The sequence below is a fragment of the Hyla sarda genome, chromosome 1 (assembly GCF_029499605.1).
Source record: "Hyla sarda isolate aHylSar1 chromosome 1, aHylSar1.hap1, whole genome shotgun sequence".
Classification (NCBI taxonomy): Eukaryota; Metazoa; Chordata; class Amphibia; order Anura; family Hylidae; genus Hyla; species Hyla sarda.
Window position 1 is genome coordinate 214730644 of NC_079189.1, and position 16466 is coordinate 214747109.

A 16466-nucleotide genomic window follows, 5' to 3' on the forward strand; every position below is an offset into this window, starting at 1 on the left:
CTGGAAGCCTGTGCTAGCATTTCTCCTGCGGTGTTGCTATCAGTGTGTGAAGAGTGGTAGAAGAGGGTTGCATTGACAATCAAACACAATGGGCAGCACATTTTATAAGTGGTCAGAAACTTGTAGATAACTCATGAAAGAATAAAGTTACGCAAAAACCAAGCAAATCATTGTATTTCTTGTGAAATTCCCAATCAGTTTGATGTGTTACATGACCCTCTTCCTATTGAAAAACAAAAGTTGGATTCAAAAGGGCCGACTTCAAAATGGCCACCATGGTCACCACCCATCTTGAAAAGTTTCCCCCTCACATATACTAATGTGTCACAAACAGGAAGTTAGTATCACCAACCATTCCCATTTTATTAAGGTATCCATATAAATGGCCCACCCTGTAATTTTGACAGCAGGCGGTCTTCGCTTCTGTAAAGTTGACCAGGGACACAGGGCACCAGTGTGCAAGTTCAGGTCAGCTGACTCCAGAATTCCTGCAGGCCAATTCACTGCCCAGTGATCCAGAATTTCTGCACACAGTCTGACCTGGCTCAGGAGAAATCTGCTCACCACGGAAAAAGCTCCAAACAGCTCCAACCAGCTCCCTGCTTCCGTGGCCTGCTGAGTATTTTCTCCCCCGTCCCTCAGGCACCTCTGAGGGAAGCGGTAAGCATGTGAGTATGTTATTACTGGTACTAGGGCGGGTAAAAGGATTAATTTTACTGAGTTATAATTGCATATACGTTTAAAATACGGATGACAGTCTGTTTTATTTTATTGCATTGTGTCTTCTGCTGTATACTGTGCAAAAAGGCCATACATTATTTAGAAAAAGGATGTAAATTAGATAGTCCTTATCCGTCTGAAAAAGCCCACTATCATAGAGTAATGTCGTTGCCATGAAGGGTTGTACTCAGAGCCGGACTGGGAACAAAAACCAGCCCTGGAAATTATTGCATACCAGCCCCACAGCACTGTGTCATTGTGCCAGCCAACAGCCGGCATGCCGGCAGGCATATATATATATATATACACATATATAGATGCAAATCATAAAATGTTGCAGTATCTTGTAATACCTTTTTTATTGGACTAACAGCATTTTGTAGAGACAAGCTTTCGGGATTCCTCCCTTTATCAAGTCCAAAGCGAAGATTTGGACTTGACAAAGGGAGGAATCCCGAAAGCTTGTCTCTACAAAATGCCGCTAGTCCAACAAAAAAGGCACTACAAGACACTGCAACATTTAATAACCCGCATCTGCATCACCGGACCAACACGGCTACTCAAATTCACTACACTAATACACACATATATATATATATATATATATATATATATAGTAAACCTGAGTAGCCGCACAAGTCCAGTGACGCAGATGCAAATCACAAAATGCTGCAGCATCCTGCAACACCCCTTCCACTGGACCAACAGCATCCCGTAGAGACAAGCCCCCGGGACTCCTCCCTTCATCATGTCCAAAGCAAATCTAAGCTCACAAGTAGAAGACACAGGTTACATCATACAAATATGCAGGGGTTAAGACAATAGATGTGGAGAATTCACACTAAGATGTGTATTAGTGTAGTGAATTTGAGTAGCTGTGTTGGTCCGGTGATGCAGATGCGGGTTATGGAATGTTGCAGTGTCTTGTAGTGCCTTTTTTGTTGGACTGGCGGCATTTTGTGGAGACGGTCTTTCGGGATTCCTCCCTTTGTCAAGTCCAAATCTTTGCTTTGGACTTGATAAAGGGAGGAATCCCGAAAGCTTGTCTGTACAAAATGCTGTTAGTCCAATAAAAAAAGGTATTACAAGATACTGCAACATTCCATAACCCGCATCTGCATCACCGGACCAACACGGCTACTCAAATTTACTACACATATATATGTATATATATATATATATATATATATATATATATATATATATGTATATATAGTTTTTTCAAGAAAACAGCACCTGGATGCATTGAAGAGTGCAGGCAAGTGTAGGAATCCTGGTCAGAAATCCACAGCGAATTTTATAAAGAAAAAATAAAAAGTGGGTTTTATTCCAACATGTGCAGAGTTACAGGCAACGTTTCTGCTGCTCACCCAGACATTGGGGGAGATTTATCAAAATCTGTCCTGAGGAAAAGTTGCCTAGTTGCCCACAGCAGCCAATCAGAAAGCTGCTTTTATTTTGCAAAGGCCTCTTTAAAAATGAAAGAAGCGATCTGATTGGCTGCTGTGGGCAATTGGGCAACTTTTCCTCAGGACAGATTTTGATAAATCCCCCCCAATGTCTGGGTGAGCAGCAGAAACATTGCCTGTAACTCTACACATGTTGGAATAAAACCCACTTTTTATTTTTGCAAGAAACACAGATGTGCTGCAGTGATTCCTTCTCTCTCTCTCTATATACACACACATCTATATTAATTTGTTTATTAATATATATATATAAATATAATGTCACCCATAGAATACAGCCAGTGGTATTGCTAGGGTTGGTGTCACCCAGTGCGGTAGAAAATAGTGTCACCATTTACACGCCCCCCCCCCCCCCCTCCCAAAGTAATTTTTTGGCCAGTTGTGACAGACGCCACTGTTGTAGCGCATTGTGAAAAAATCCAGTATAATAATCAAATATACCAATTGCCATAGAATGGGAAAGCGCCAAAGAGGTCGTCACCATTTAAAACTACAGCTCCCAGAATGACTTAAAGGGGTACTCCGGTGGAAAACATTTTCTTTCAAAGAAACTGATACTAGAAAGTTAAACAGATTTGTAAATTACTTCTATTTAAAAATCTTAATTCTTATAGTACTTATCAGCTGCTATATGCTCCTCAGGAAGTTCTTTTCTTCTTGAATTTCCTTTCTGTCTGACCACAGTGCTCTCTGCTGACACCTCTGTCTATGTCAGGAACTGTCCAGAGCAGGAGAGGTTTGCTGTGGGGATTTGCTCCTACTCTGGACAGTTCGTAAAATGGACAGAGGTGTCACCACAGAGAACTGGGGTCAGACAGAAAGGAAATTCAAAAAGAAAAGAACTTCCTGTGGAACATACAGCAGCTGATAAGTACTGAAAGGATTTTCAAATAGAAGTAATTTACAAATCTGTTTAACTTTCTGGCACCAGTTAAAACACATTTTTTTTCCAGCAGAGTACCCCTTTAAGGTTATGCTGGGAGTTGTAGTTTCACTCATCATAACTGTAGAACATACAAGTGACTACAGCTCTGATAGGACATAGTAAGGAGAATACACAATGATATCAGTGACAACAGGTGACGTCTTCTCTATAATCTTTTCTTATCTAATTCAGATGGTACATACCGCCAGGACTTGTTCCAGCTAAAGGTTCACTCAGCAGAACTTGACGCCCAGATGGTTCCTCACTATGTCAGCGGATTCTCATGCTCTATATGAAAACAATAATCATTATAATACTGCCAAACACTGTATCCTTTGAATATAATACTGGCACACACCGTACCCTCTGAATATGATACTACTACACACTGTTCCCTCTGAATATAATACCGCCACACACCGTACCCTCTGTATATAAAACCGCCACACACCATATCCTCTGAATATAAAACCGCTAGAGATGAGCGAACTTACAGTAAATTCGATTTGTCATGAACTTCTCGGCTCGGCAGTTGATGACTTATCCTGCGTAAATGAGTTCAGCTTTCAGGTGCTCCGGTGGGCTGGAAAAGGTGAATACAGTCCAAGCAGACTGTTTCCTAGGACTGTATCCACCTTTTCCAGCCCATCGGAGCACCTGAAAGCTGAACTAATTTATGCAGGAAAAGTCATCAACTGCCGAGCCGAGAAGTTCGTGACGAATCGAATTTACTGTAAGTTCGCTCATCTCTAAAAACCGCCACACACCGTACCCTCTGTATATAAAACCGCCACACACCGTAACCTCTGAATATATTACAACACACTGTACCCTCCGAATATAATACTACCACATACTGTGCTCTCTGAATATAACCTTGCCATGCACCATCTGAATACAATACCGTAATGTATTGTGGCCCATAAAAACCATACTACCCCAAAAAATCCCTATAATATGCACTATGGCTGACATGTATAATTGTCTTTAGACAGTTTTTTGTGTCTAAAAATGGTTCAAAGGCGCAAGCAGGGTTTATTTGCGCCTTTTTCCCGCTTCAGTTGCAATCCACTGATTTTGGCAATACACGTGATTTGAACGGGTTTTATGAACTGCGCCTTTTTGTATATATATGGGGCACATATTTTATATATATAAGGGGCACATGTCAGGGGGGCATTATATATAAGGGGCACATGACAGGGCGGCATTATATGGGCACATGACAGGGGGGGTCCTGTCATTTGACCCCACATATAATGCCCCCCTGCCATGTGCCCCTCATATATAATGCCCCCCTGACATGTGCCCCTTATATATAATACCCCATGTCCTGTGCCCCTCACAATATAATGCCCCCCTGACATGTGCCCCTCACTTATAATGCCCCCTGCCATGTGCCCCCACATATAATGCCCCTGACATGTGCCCCTCACATATAATGCCCTCCTATCATGTGCCCCTCAGGGTGCATTATATGCGAGGGGCACAGCACATGGGGTGGGCACAGGACAGAGGGCATTATAAATAAGGGGCACATGACAGGGGGGCATTATATGGGCACATGACAGGGGGGAGGTCCTGTCATTTGCCCCCACATATAATGCCCCCCTGCCATGTGCCCCTCATATATAATGCCCCCCTGACATGTGTCCCTCACTTATAAGGCCCCCTGTCATGTGCCCCCACATATAATGCCCCCTGACATGTGCCCCTCACATATAATGCCCCCCTATCATGTGCCCCTCTGGGTGCATTATATGCGAGGGGCACAGGACATGGGGCGGGCACAGGACAGAGGGCATTATATATAAGGGGCACATGACAGGAGGGCATTATATGGGCACATGACAGGGGGGGGTCCTGTCATTTGCCCCCACATATAATGCCCCTCTGCCATGTGCCCCTCATATATAATGCCCCCCCTGACATGTGCCCCTCACTTATCATTTGCTTCCCCCTTCTCACACCCGTCACCTTTCTCACACGCTGCGGGCTGCGGCTGCTCCGTTCTTGAAGTGTCGTCAGGGACGACGTGATTTCTGGGCGCCGGCGCGATGGTGTGATGTCATCGCGCCGGCCTGCCATGGATGACGTCACTGCAGCTGTTACTGACGACACTTCAAGAACGGAGCAGCTGCAGCCCGCAGCGTGTGAGAAAGGTGACGGAGTGGTGGAGCGGGACAGCTGACAGCTCCCGCTCCACCATGCTAGCCAGAGCTTATAGCTCCTTCATTATGTGGCCGCTGCTGCTCTGCATACAAGGGCCTGATACTAGTTTCAGGCCCTTGTATGCTAGTGTAGTGTGCATGGGCGGCCGCCGCGGCCCGATCGCACTGCGCCGCAGCCGCACTGAATATATAAAATTGGGTCAGTCTGATGGTGCCTGAATTGCTCAGGCACCATCAGACTGACCCGTTTTTATATATTGCTGGCCCCAGGGTGAACGGCCCACCAGGAATTTTCCCGGTATCCCGCTAAGCCAGTCCGGCCCTGGTTGTACTTGATCTTTAATAAATGTTTAGACAGGTGGTATCTATCAAAGTAATAGCCAAATTAAATGCCAGTACCCAAAGTACTTTTCGTTCTTGGGAAAATAAGCCAACACCGGAGGATGCTTCACCTCCCATTGAAAACACTGTCTAATAAGTGTGTCCGCTGGCCAGCCTAAAGTACAGAATACTACATTATAGGTCTGAAAATTATAGTAGTCATACTTTTCCATTCATTCTAGGTACAGTCTTAAATTGCTAACATCTACAGTTCTTACAGTGCCTCTGTATTTTATTTTGTTTTGTTTTTGGGAATTTCCAGGATAGGCATAATCTCCAGCATTTTGCTATTATTAACAAGTTAAATATATTTTTGTTTGTTCTTCCATTGTTAGCTTTGTATTCATGTAACTTTAATTGAAGAATTATTTTGTAACAAAGGATTGCAAGATGATAGTACTGAATCCTGGGGGTGTCCCTGGAAATTGGGAAGAGTCAATTAGACTATTGTCTACATGATTTTTTCTTTTGCCATTTCCTTGTGCAAGGTGGAATATTAACTGTGTACACGTATATTAGTGGGTTTACTTTAACCGCTGTGATTCATACCTTGGCTATGTCAAGGCAATTTGGGTTTCTCAAGAGCAGCTTTTTCACAGGGAAGTATTTCATGAATATACACAGTTTGGCAGAGGCACAAATGCATTAGTTTATCAACATGACAAACAGCAGAAAACATTTTAAAAAAAAGTAGAAACCGCCCCTTATCATGATTGTAACTTAGACAAGGAATGTTTCTACACCCACATGTTCAATTAAGGATTTGTACAGGAACAATTGATTAAATTCGGACAGGCTTTTCCCCCCAACACAGAGTTGACTTGAAACTTTCCCCCAATACATTTAGGAGGAGTAGGTGGAGATCTGGTCAGAAGGTTCTAGTGTGAGTATTTTGGTTTAAGGTGAATAAAAAAAATCACACTCAATGAGGGAGATTTTCTAAAACCTGCCCAGAGGAAAATGTTGCTGAATTGCCCATAGCAACCAAACAATTTGCTTCTTTAACTTTTGAAAAGCCCATGAAATATAAAAGAATCTATGTGATTAGTTGCTATGGTAACTCAGCAACTTATCCTTTAAGCAGATTTTGATAAATCTCCCTTAGGGTCTATTCACACGTACCACAGATTGAAATCTGCAGCAGAAACTCCTGCTCATCAAATCTGCGCAGAATACTGTACGTGTGAATAGACCAGTAATGTCCATCTTTCCTAACATTTTTATTTTCAACTGATGGAAGCAGAGAGCACTCACATGGAGGAAGTTGTCCCTTATAAATAGGCCCCAGAGGCCTCCCAGGCTACGATTTCCCAAGAGCTCGAACCAGTATGTCCGACACTATATGATGCTGAAGTCTACTATTTAATATTCTGCCCAAAATTCATAACTTCTAAATTTATTTACAGCTGCCACTTTCTGAGCCCAGAGGAGAAGTTTCAGGCAGAGGGGAAAAGAAAACTACAGGAAGGGGTCGTGTGAGTATCTTTTATTTAATTATTCCTCAAAATATGCTGTCTGGTGACAGCTGTCACGACCCCTCCCATAGGCTTGCATAGAGGGGGCGGAGCGTGATGTCACATGGGGACAGGGCCATGACGTCACAATGCTCCGGTCCCCGTGATCACCAGTAATCAGACCCGGAGACTGATTAGAACGGGACTGGTTAGAACGGGGTGTTGCATGCAAGATCACAGGGGTCCCCAGCGGCAGGACTCCCACGATCAGGCATATTATGCCCTATTCTTAACGCTGGAGTACCCCTTTAATATATTCATTAATTACCTTGTAGAGGGGTTGAATAGTAAAGTAGCAATCTTTGCAGATGATACTAAACTCTTTAAAGTGGTTAACTCCATAGAGGACAGTGCACTGTTACAAATGGATCTGTATTGGTTGGAGGCTTGGGCTGGGAAGTGGCAGATGAGGTAAACACTGATAAATGTAAGGTAATGCACATTGGGAGGAAAAATCCAGGCTGGGATTATGTATTAAATGGGAGAACACTTGGGACGACTGACGTGGAAAAGGACTTTGGGGTCTTAGTTAACAGTTCTGTGACCAGTGTCAGGCAGCTGCTGCCAAGGCAAATAAAATCAAGGGGTGCATCAATAGGGGCATATATGCCCATGACAAGGAAATAATTCTACCACTGTACAAATCACTAGTCAGACCACACATCGAATACTGTTTACAGTACTTATTCTGACTGCCATATTTGGAGTCGAGAAGGCATTTTTACCTATAGTATGAGTTTTTTTTTTGCCTTCCTCTGGATCAACTCAGTAGGGACTCATAAGGAATATAGGTTGAACTTGATGGACTCTTTTTTCAACCTTATGAACTATGTTACTATGTATTGCAAAAAACGGCTGTTAAAATGCAGGAGCATGACGGTAGTGTGAACGAAGCCTAACATGTCAGTTTTATGATGTAAAAAAAAAATGTGTGCAAAAATGTACTACTTTTATACACCAGTTTTCTGGTGTAATCATTGATAAATTCTCCGCCATGTGTGAACCCCGCCAAAATGTTTTTTTACAAATTTTTGTGAAAGCTGCAAATTGCATTTTACTTTGAGATCTACTATACATCCTTAGGCTCAGAGGCTCAGAGAGTGGGAATAATTATGACCTTTTTGGAGGTAAACCCTCAGTCCTGGGCTTTTAGTTTGAAAATAAGGGAAGACCACCTTGCTTAGGGTAAAGGATTTATTTTCTGGTTAAGGGATTCCATATGATTACCCTGATACTACCCCTTCTGCTATTGCCACATCCTTGTTCTTCAAAACAAGTGTCAGGATCCGGACTGGTATGCGGAGAGGACACTGGTGGTGGATCCTCTGTGTCAGTGAGGTGATGGCGTGGGCTGTACCAGGGGAACGGAATCTAAGGGGTTACTGGTTTTCACCAGAGCCCGCCGCAAAGCAGGATGGACTTGCAGCGGCAGGTAACCCCAGGTCGTTCCACCCGATAGCGACTCAACTTCACTGACAGCTGAGACAGGCGCGGTACACAAGGACAAGGCAAGAGCAAGGTCGGACGTAGCAGAAGGTCTAGGCAGGCAGCAATGGTTCGTAGTCAGGGGCAACAGCAAGGGTCTGGGTACACTGGCAATGGAACATACAGAAACGCTTTCTCAGGGCACAAGGCAACAAGATCCGGCAAGGACAGGAAGGGGAAATTTCAGAGAGCCGGTGCGCGCGCGCCCTAGAGAGCGGGGCCGCGCGCGCCGGGACAGAACAGCAGGAGGACGGAGCAGGTGAGGTGATTTGGATGCGACTACGCGGGTCGCTTCCCAGCCGGTGATAGCAGTGCAGCGCTCCCGGTCAGTGGGTCTGACCGGGGCGCTGCACACAGAAGAACGCCGTGAGCGCTCCCGGGAGGAGCAGGGACCCGGAGCGCTCGGCGTAACAGAACCCCCCCCCTTTGGTCTCCCCCTCTTTTTGGAGCCCAGGAATCTGCGGACAAGCTCCTTCTCCAAAATGTTGGCCTCAGGTTCCCAGGACCTCTCTTCAGGGCCACAATTCTCCCAATCAATTAAAAAAAATCTTTTACCTCGGACGATCTTGGAGGCAAGGATCTCTTTGATAGTGAAGACATCAGAAGAACCAGAAACAGGAGCAGGAACAGTAACCTTGGGAGAAAAGCGGTTAAGCACAAGAGGTTTGAGAAGAGACACATGGAAAGAGTTAGGAATGCGAAGAGAAGAGGGAAGATGAAGCTTGTAAGAGACAGAATTAATTTGATCCTTGATTTTAAAAGGGCCGAGGTAGCGAAGACCCAACTTGTAGCTAGGGACACGAAAGCGTATGTATTTGGCAGAGAGCCACACTTCGTCCCCAAAAAGAAAGACAGGAGGACTTCTTCTCTTTTTATCTGCTTGTCTCTTCATTCGAGACGAGGCCAGTAGGAGCGACTTTTGAGTCTCCTTCCAGATAGCGGAGATGTCCCGGGTCACTTCATCCACGGCAGGAACTCCAGAAGAAGTGGGAATGGGGAGGGGGGGCAGAGGGTGACGGCCGTACACCACAAAAAATGGGGATTTGACGGAAGACTCAGAATTTTTGAAATTGTACGAGAATTCAGCCCAGGGCAGAAGGTCGACCCAATCATCTTGGCGGGAGGAGACAAAATGTCGCAAGTAGTCACCAAGAATCTGGTTTACTCTTTCCACTTGTCCATTGGATTGGGGGTGATAGGAGGACAAGAAATTGAATTTGATCTTTAATTGATTACAGTGAGCTCTCCAAAATTTTGACACAAATTGAACGCCTCTATCCGAGACGATATGCGTGGGAAGCCCGTGAAGACGAAAAATCTGAAGAAAAAATTGCTTCGCCAACTGTGGCGCAGAAGGAAGGCCTGGAAGCAGAATGAAGTGAGCCATTTTGGAAAAACGATCAACGACCACCCAGATGACAGTGTTGCCATGGGATACAGGAAGATCTGTGATGAAGTCCATGGCTATGTGAGACCAAGGCTGTTCAGGCACCGGCAGCGGATGAAGAAGACCTGAAGGCTTTTGACGAGGGGTCTTGTCACGTGCACATACTGTACAGACTCGTACGAAATCGGTCACATCCTTTTCCAAGGAGGACCACCAATAGTGTCTGGCAATCAATTGTAAGGTCTTTTTGATTCCAGCGTGACCAGCCAGAAGGGAGGAATGGCCCCATTTGAGGATACGGGGGCGAAGACGGGGAGGAACATAAGTCTTTCCTGGGGGGACAGGTACCAGAGAAGCAGAAGCAGATGAGATCAGGCACTCAGGGGGAATGATGTGCTGAGGAAGGGTCTCGGCTTCAGAGGCATCGGTGGTACGAGATAGAGCATCAGCTCTGACATTCTTGTCTGCGGGACCAAAATGGATCAGAAAGTTGAAACGGGCAAAAAAACAACAACCACCCAGCCTGGCGAGGATTTAGCCACTGGGCGGATTGGAGATAAGACAAATTTTTGTGATCTGTATAAATGGTGATGGGGTGTAGGGATCCTTCCAAAAGATGTCTCCACTCCTCAAGGGCCAACTTAATCGCCAACAGTTCACGGTCTCCGATGGAATAATTTTTTTCTGGAGGTGAAAAAGTTTTGGAGAAAAATCCGCAGGTGACATGTTTTCCTTTCGCAGATTTTTGTAGAACAGCTCCGGCTCCAACAGAGGAGGCGTCAACCTCGAGGAAGAAGGGCTTCTGAGGATCAGGTCTGGACAAGACTGGAGCAGATGAGAAGGCGGCTTTGAGGTCGTTAAAGGCTTCCTCTGCCTGTGACGGCCAGGATTTGGGATTAGCATTTTTCTTAGTCAGTGCTACAATAGGAGCAACGATAGAGGAGAAGTGGGGAATGAATTGGCGGTAGTAATTTGCAAATCCAAGAAATCTTTGGATTGCTCGCAGGCCAGTAGGACGAGGCCAATCCATTACCGCAGAAAGTTTAACCGGGTCCATTTGAAGACCTTGTCCAGACACAATGTAACCCAACGATCAAAGTTGACCGCAGCGTCTAAAACAAGAGAAACCTAATCCCGGCTAGCTAAGTGGGCTGATCAGGACCACGGGGATGAAATTGCAGCATCTCGATCAGCTGAGAGGATGGCAGGAAGTCCCTTACCTTGGTCCAATTTTTGGTGGTTGTTTCAAAAAAAGGTTTCAATGTATTAGGCTAGTCTGTTAAAAAAAATGTGTCCAGCTAAAGGACTTAACTTCACAGTTGACTGATTGGTGTTAAGCCTATCAGGCTGTATTTGTGCGAGGGGCATGAGTATTTTCCGCCCCCTGCACTACTAGGTGGGGCATAAAGGAGTTGTGTGTGGGGGTTGGGGGGCGTGGGTATATAACACCTCTTGCACCTACTGGGGGGGCCGACATGACGTTTTGTGGACGGTTTTGGTGGGAGCGGAGCCAAATGGTGCCTGATTTCACTCTCTAGGTCATTGTTGGGACCCTCAATTAGGAGAGTTTGGTAATGTCATGTACAAGGTTTGCTGGCTCTGCCCACAGCAGTAGCGGGATCCGGCAAAAGCAGGTCATGGTTCTGTGAGGCTGTAGGTTGGAGCTTTGGAAGCTCAACACTCAGAACTAGTACTAAGTCGTCTGGCTTGTTTAATCTACAGGGTCACTCACTGTTTGGCACTTTGCACTTCATCTGCTGGCGGCCTCTGACCTCAGCTGGGTCCAGCGCTGGGTCACGTGTGCCTCAGACTGAAACACTTTGTTCTGGATTGAATCACCCGGCGCGAGCCTAAGCAGTACAGTGGAGTTTTCAAGCTGCCGGAATACTGTTATTGTGGTGTTGGGGGTTAATAAATCTTCCTCAGAATCTCCTCCCTCTAGCAGGATTCCAGCAGGCAGGCAGTTTCTGCTAGTTCCCGAGTAGCTATGGGTTAAGGTTCTGGGGAGGGGGAAGGAGTCACGTCCAGTTCACAGTATACATCACCAAGAAAATGAGTGTACTATGAAACATCCTGATACACTGTGACAAGCTCTTCAGCTGTGGTAAGGGTATTTAGTCTTGGGCTTATTGCTCTGACTGCAGCCAGGTTGGTACAATGGTTTCCAAATGTTTCTAAAATTGTGTTTGCAGCCTGCTGAGATTTTACGTGGCAACACTCCAACCTATGCATGCCACCCCTAAATATGTGCATTATAACACATGTTATAAAAATGTCACTATACCATGTACACATTCACAACTACATTCATTATGCTGCTTACTTTACCACGCACACGCTCACTAGAACACGTTTACTATGCATGCGTTATTTTGCCATGCTTATGTTCATTATGACACTTAAAGATGCAAGTTCCTATGCATGCATACACTTTCTAATACATTACCATGCTAGTATCACGCTCATTTACACATATATTATGCATACATTTGTACTACACGTCTCAAAAAAATAAACACTTAAACAACACAATGTAACTCCAAGTCAATCACACTTCTGTGAAATCACACTGTCCACTCAGGAAGCAACACGGATTGACAATCATTTTCACATGCTGTTGTGCAAATGAAACAGACAACAGGTGGAACTTATAGGCAATTAGCAAGACACCCCCCAATAAAGGAGTGGTTCTGCAGGTGGTAACCACAGACCACTTCTCAGTTCCTATGCTTCCTGGCTGATGTTTTGGTCACTTTTTAATGCTGGCGGTGCTTTCCCTCTAGTGGTAGCATGAGACGGAGTCTACAACCCACACAAGTGGCTCAGGTAGTGCAGCTCATCCAGAATGGCACATCAATGCGAGCTGTGGCAAGAACATTTACTGTGTCTGTCAGCATAGTGTTCAGAGCATGGAGGCGCTACCAGGAGACAGGCCAGTACATCAGGAGACGTGGAGGAGGCCGTAGGAGGGCAACAACCCAGCAGCAGGACCGCTACCTCCGCCTTTGTGCAAGGAGGAGCACTGCCAGAGCCCTGCAAAGTGACATCCACAAGGCCACAAATGTGCATATGTCCACTTAAACGGTCAGAAACAGATTACATAAGGGTGGTATGAGGGCCTGACATTCACAGGTGGGGGTTGTGTTTACAGCCCAACACCGAGCAGGACGTTTGGCATTTGCCAGAGAACACCAAGATTGGCAAATTCATCACTGGCCCCCTGTGCTCTTCACAGATGAAAGCAGGTTCACACTGAGCAAATGTGACAGTCGTGACAGAGTCTGGAGAAGCCATGGAGAACGTTCTGCTACTTACAACATCCTGCAGCATGACTGGTTTGGCTTTGGGTCAGTAATGGTGTAGGGTGGCATTTCTTTGGGGGACCACACAGCCCTCCATGTGCTTGCCAGAGATAGCCTGACTGCCATTAGGTACTGAGATGAGATCCTCAGACCCCTTGTGAGACCATATACTGGTGCGATCGGCCCTGGGTTCCTCCTAATGCAAGACAATGCTAGACCTCATGTGGCTGGAGTGTGTCAACAGTTCCTCCAAGAGGAAGGCATTGATGCTATGGACTGACCCACCCGTTCCCCAGACCTGAATTCGATTGAGCACATCTGGGACATCATGTCTCGCTCCATCTACCAATGCCATGTTGCACCACAGAATGTCCAGGAGTTGGCGGATGCTTTAGTCCAGGACTGGGAGGACATAGCTCAGGAGACCATCCGCCACCTCATCAGGAGCATGCCCAGGCATTGTAGGAAGGTCATACAGGCACGTGGAGGCCACACACACTACTGAGCCTCATTTTGACTTGTTTTAAGGACATCAGAGGTTTTCCACTTTGATTTTGAGTGTGACTCCATATCCAGACCTCCATGAGTTGACACATTTGATTTCCATTGATAATTTTTGTGTGATTTTGTTGTCCGCACCTTCAACTATGTAAAGATGAAAGTATTTCATACAATTAGTTCATTCATTCAGATCTAGGATGAGTTATCTTAGTGTTCCCTTTATTTTTTGAGCAGGGTATGTTGCAATACTTCTGTATTGGGCCTAATATGTAGTCAAAGACGACAGACCTGACGCCTTCATTAAGCCCACAACTGGCAACACATCCCAGCGACACACCACAACTACTTTGTGGGATGACTTTGAGTTGAAAAATGAGACCCTTTCTCTCTGCTTAAACATTGCTATAGTCACTAGCAATTTTAACCTGTTCAGGACGCCGGGCCTATCCATACGCCCTGCATCCCGAGTCCTTAAGGAATGAGGGCGTATGGATACGCCCATGGGAATTCCGGTCCCCGCCGCTAGTTGGTTGGGGACCGGATCGGGATGGCTGCTGAAATCATTCAGCAGGCACCCCGGCACATCGCCCAGGGGGGTCCTGAGACCCCCCCATGTCGGCGATCGCAGAAAATCGCATATCAATTCAGACATGCGATTTTCTGCTATTCCGGGCTGATCGGGTCTCTGGTGACCCGACCACCCGGAAAATAGCGATGATCGGAGCTTTCAGGGACAGCCCCGATCATGTTGAGGGCTAGGAGTGAGGTCGCAGAGCTGCGATCTCCTCCTATCCCCTGCCATTGGTCAGAACTGATTCTGACCAATGGCAGAGCAGGACAGTGGGTTGCCATGGCAACCCCCCATTCTGCCCACCCCTGGATGTCGAGGGGATCGTGGGAAGAAGATGGAGGCCAGTACCTGCAGGAGAAGATTCCTGGGGACCCCGGATCTTCGCTGGAGACTGCTGGATACTGGATTAGGTAGGGAAGCGACGGTGGGGGGGGGGGGTAATTGAAAGTGAAAGTAAAACGATCTTTACTGTGACAACCACTAGGAAGCCAAACTGCAACTCCCAGCATGCCCAGACAGCCAAAGGCTGTCTGGGCATGCTGGGAGTTGTAGTTTTGCAACATCTGGAGGGTCACAGTTTGGAGACCACTGTTACAGTGGTGCCCAAACGGTAACCCTCCAGATGTTGCCAAACTACAACTCTCAGAATGCCTGGACTGCCCATGCATGCTGGGAGTTGTAGTTCTGTAACATCTGTCCCTTCAGATTTAGCAATTTTCATGAATTTTTTGAAAATTGCTGCTCTACTTTGAAGCCCTCTAATTTTTTCAAAATGCAAAAATATGTTCATTTTATGATGCCAACATAAAGTGGACATATTGTATTTGTGAATAAAAATAAAATTTATTGCGAATATCCATTTTCCTTACAACTAGAGAGCTTCAAAGTTAGAAAAATGCTAAATTTTCATGAAATTTTGGTATTTTTCACCAAAAAAGGATGCAAGTAATGCCGAAAATTTACCACCAAAATAAAGTAGAATATGTCACGAAAAAACAGTCTCAGAATCAGAATATTCGGTAAAAGCGTTTTCGCGTTATTAATTCTTAAAGCGACGGTGGTCAGAATTGCGAAAAAGGGCTGCGTCCTTAAGGGGTTAAGGAAATCCACTCTCACACAACAGTATTTTTTTTGTATTTTGCATCAATATTTGTAAGCCAAAACTAGTAATTGATCCAGAATACATAAGAGATGCAAATCGTTCCATTATACAGGGTGTGCCATTTATATGGATACACTTTAATAAAATGGGAATGGTTTCTGATATTAACTTCCTGTTTGTGACACATTAGTATATGTGAGGGGGGAAACTTTTCAAGATGGGTGGTGACCATGGTGGCCATTTTGAAGTCGGCCATTTGGAATCCAACTTTTGTTTTTTCAATAGGAAGATTGTCATGTGAAACATCAAACTTATTGGAAATTGCACAAGAAAAACAATGATGTGCTTGGTTTTAACATAACTTTATTCTTTCATGAGTTATTTACAAGTTTCTGACCACTTATAACATGTGTTCAATGTGATGCCCATTGTGTTGGATTGTCAATGCAACCCTCTTCTCCCACTCTTCACACACTGATAGCAACACCGCAGGAGAAATGCTAGCACAGGCTTCCAGTATCCGTAGTTTCAGGTGTTGCACATCTCGTATCTTCACAGCATAGACAATTGCCTTCAGTTGACCCCAAAGATAAAAGTCTAAGGGGGTCAGATCGGGAGACCTTGGGGGCCATTCAACTGGCCCATGATGACCAATCCACTTTCCAGGAAACTGTTCATCTAAGAATGCTCGGACCTGACACCCATAATGTGGTAGTGCACCATCTTGCTGGAAAAACTCAGGGAATGTGCCATCTTCAGTGCATAAAGAGGGAAACACATCATCATGTAGCAATTTCACATATCCAGTGGCCTTGAGGTTTCCATTGATGAAGAATGGCCCCACTATCTTTGTACTCCATATACCACACCATACCATCAATTTTTGTGTTCCAACAGTCTTGGAGGGATCTATCCAATGTGGGTTAGTGTCAGACCAA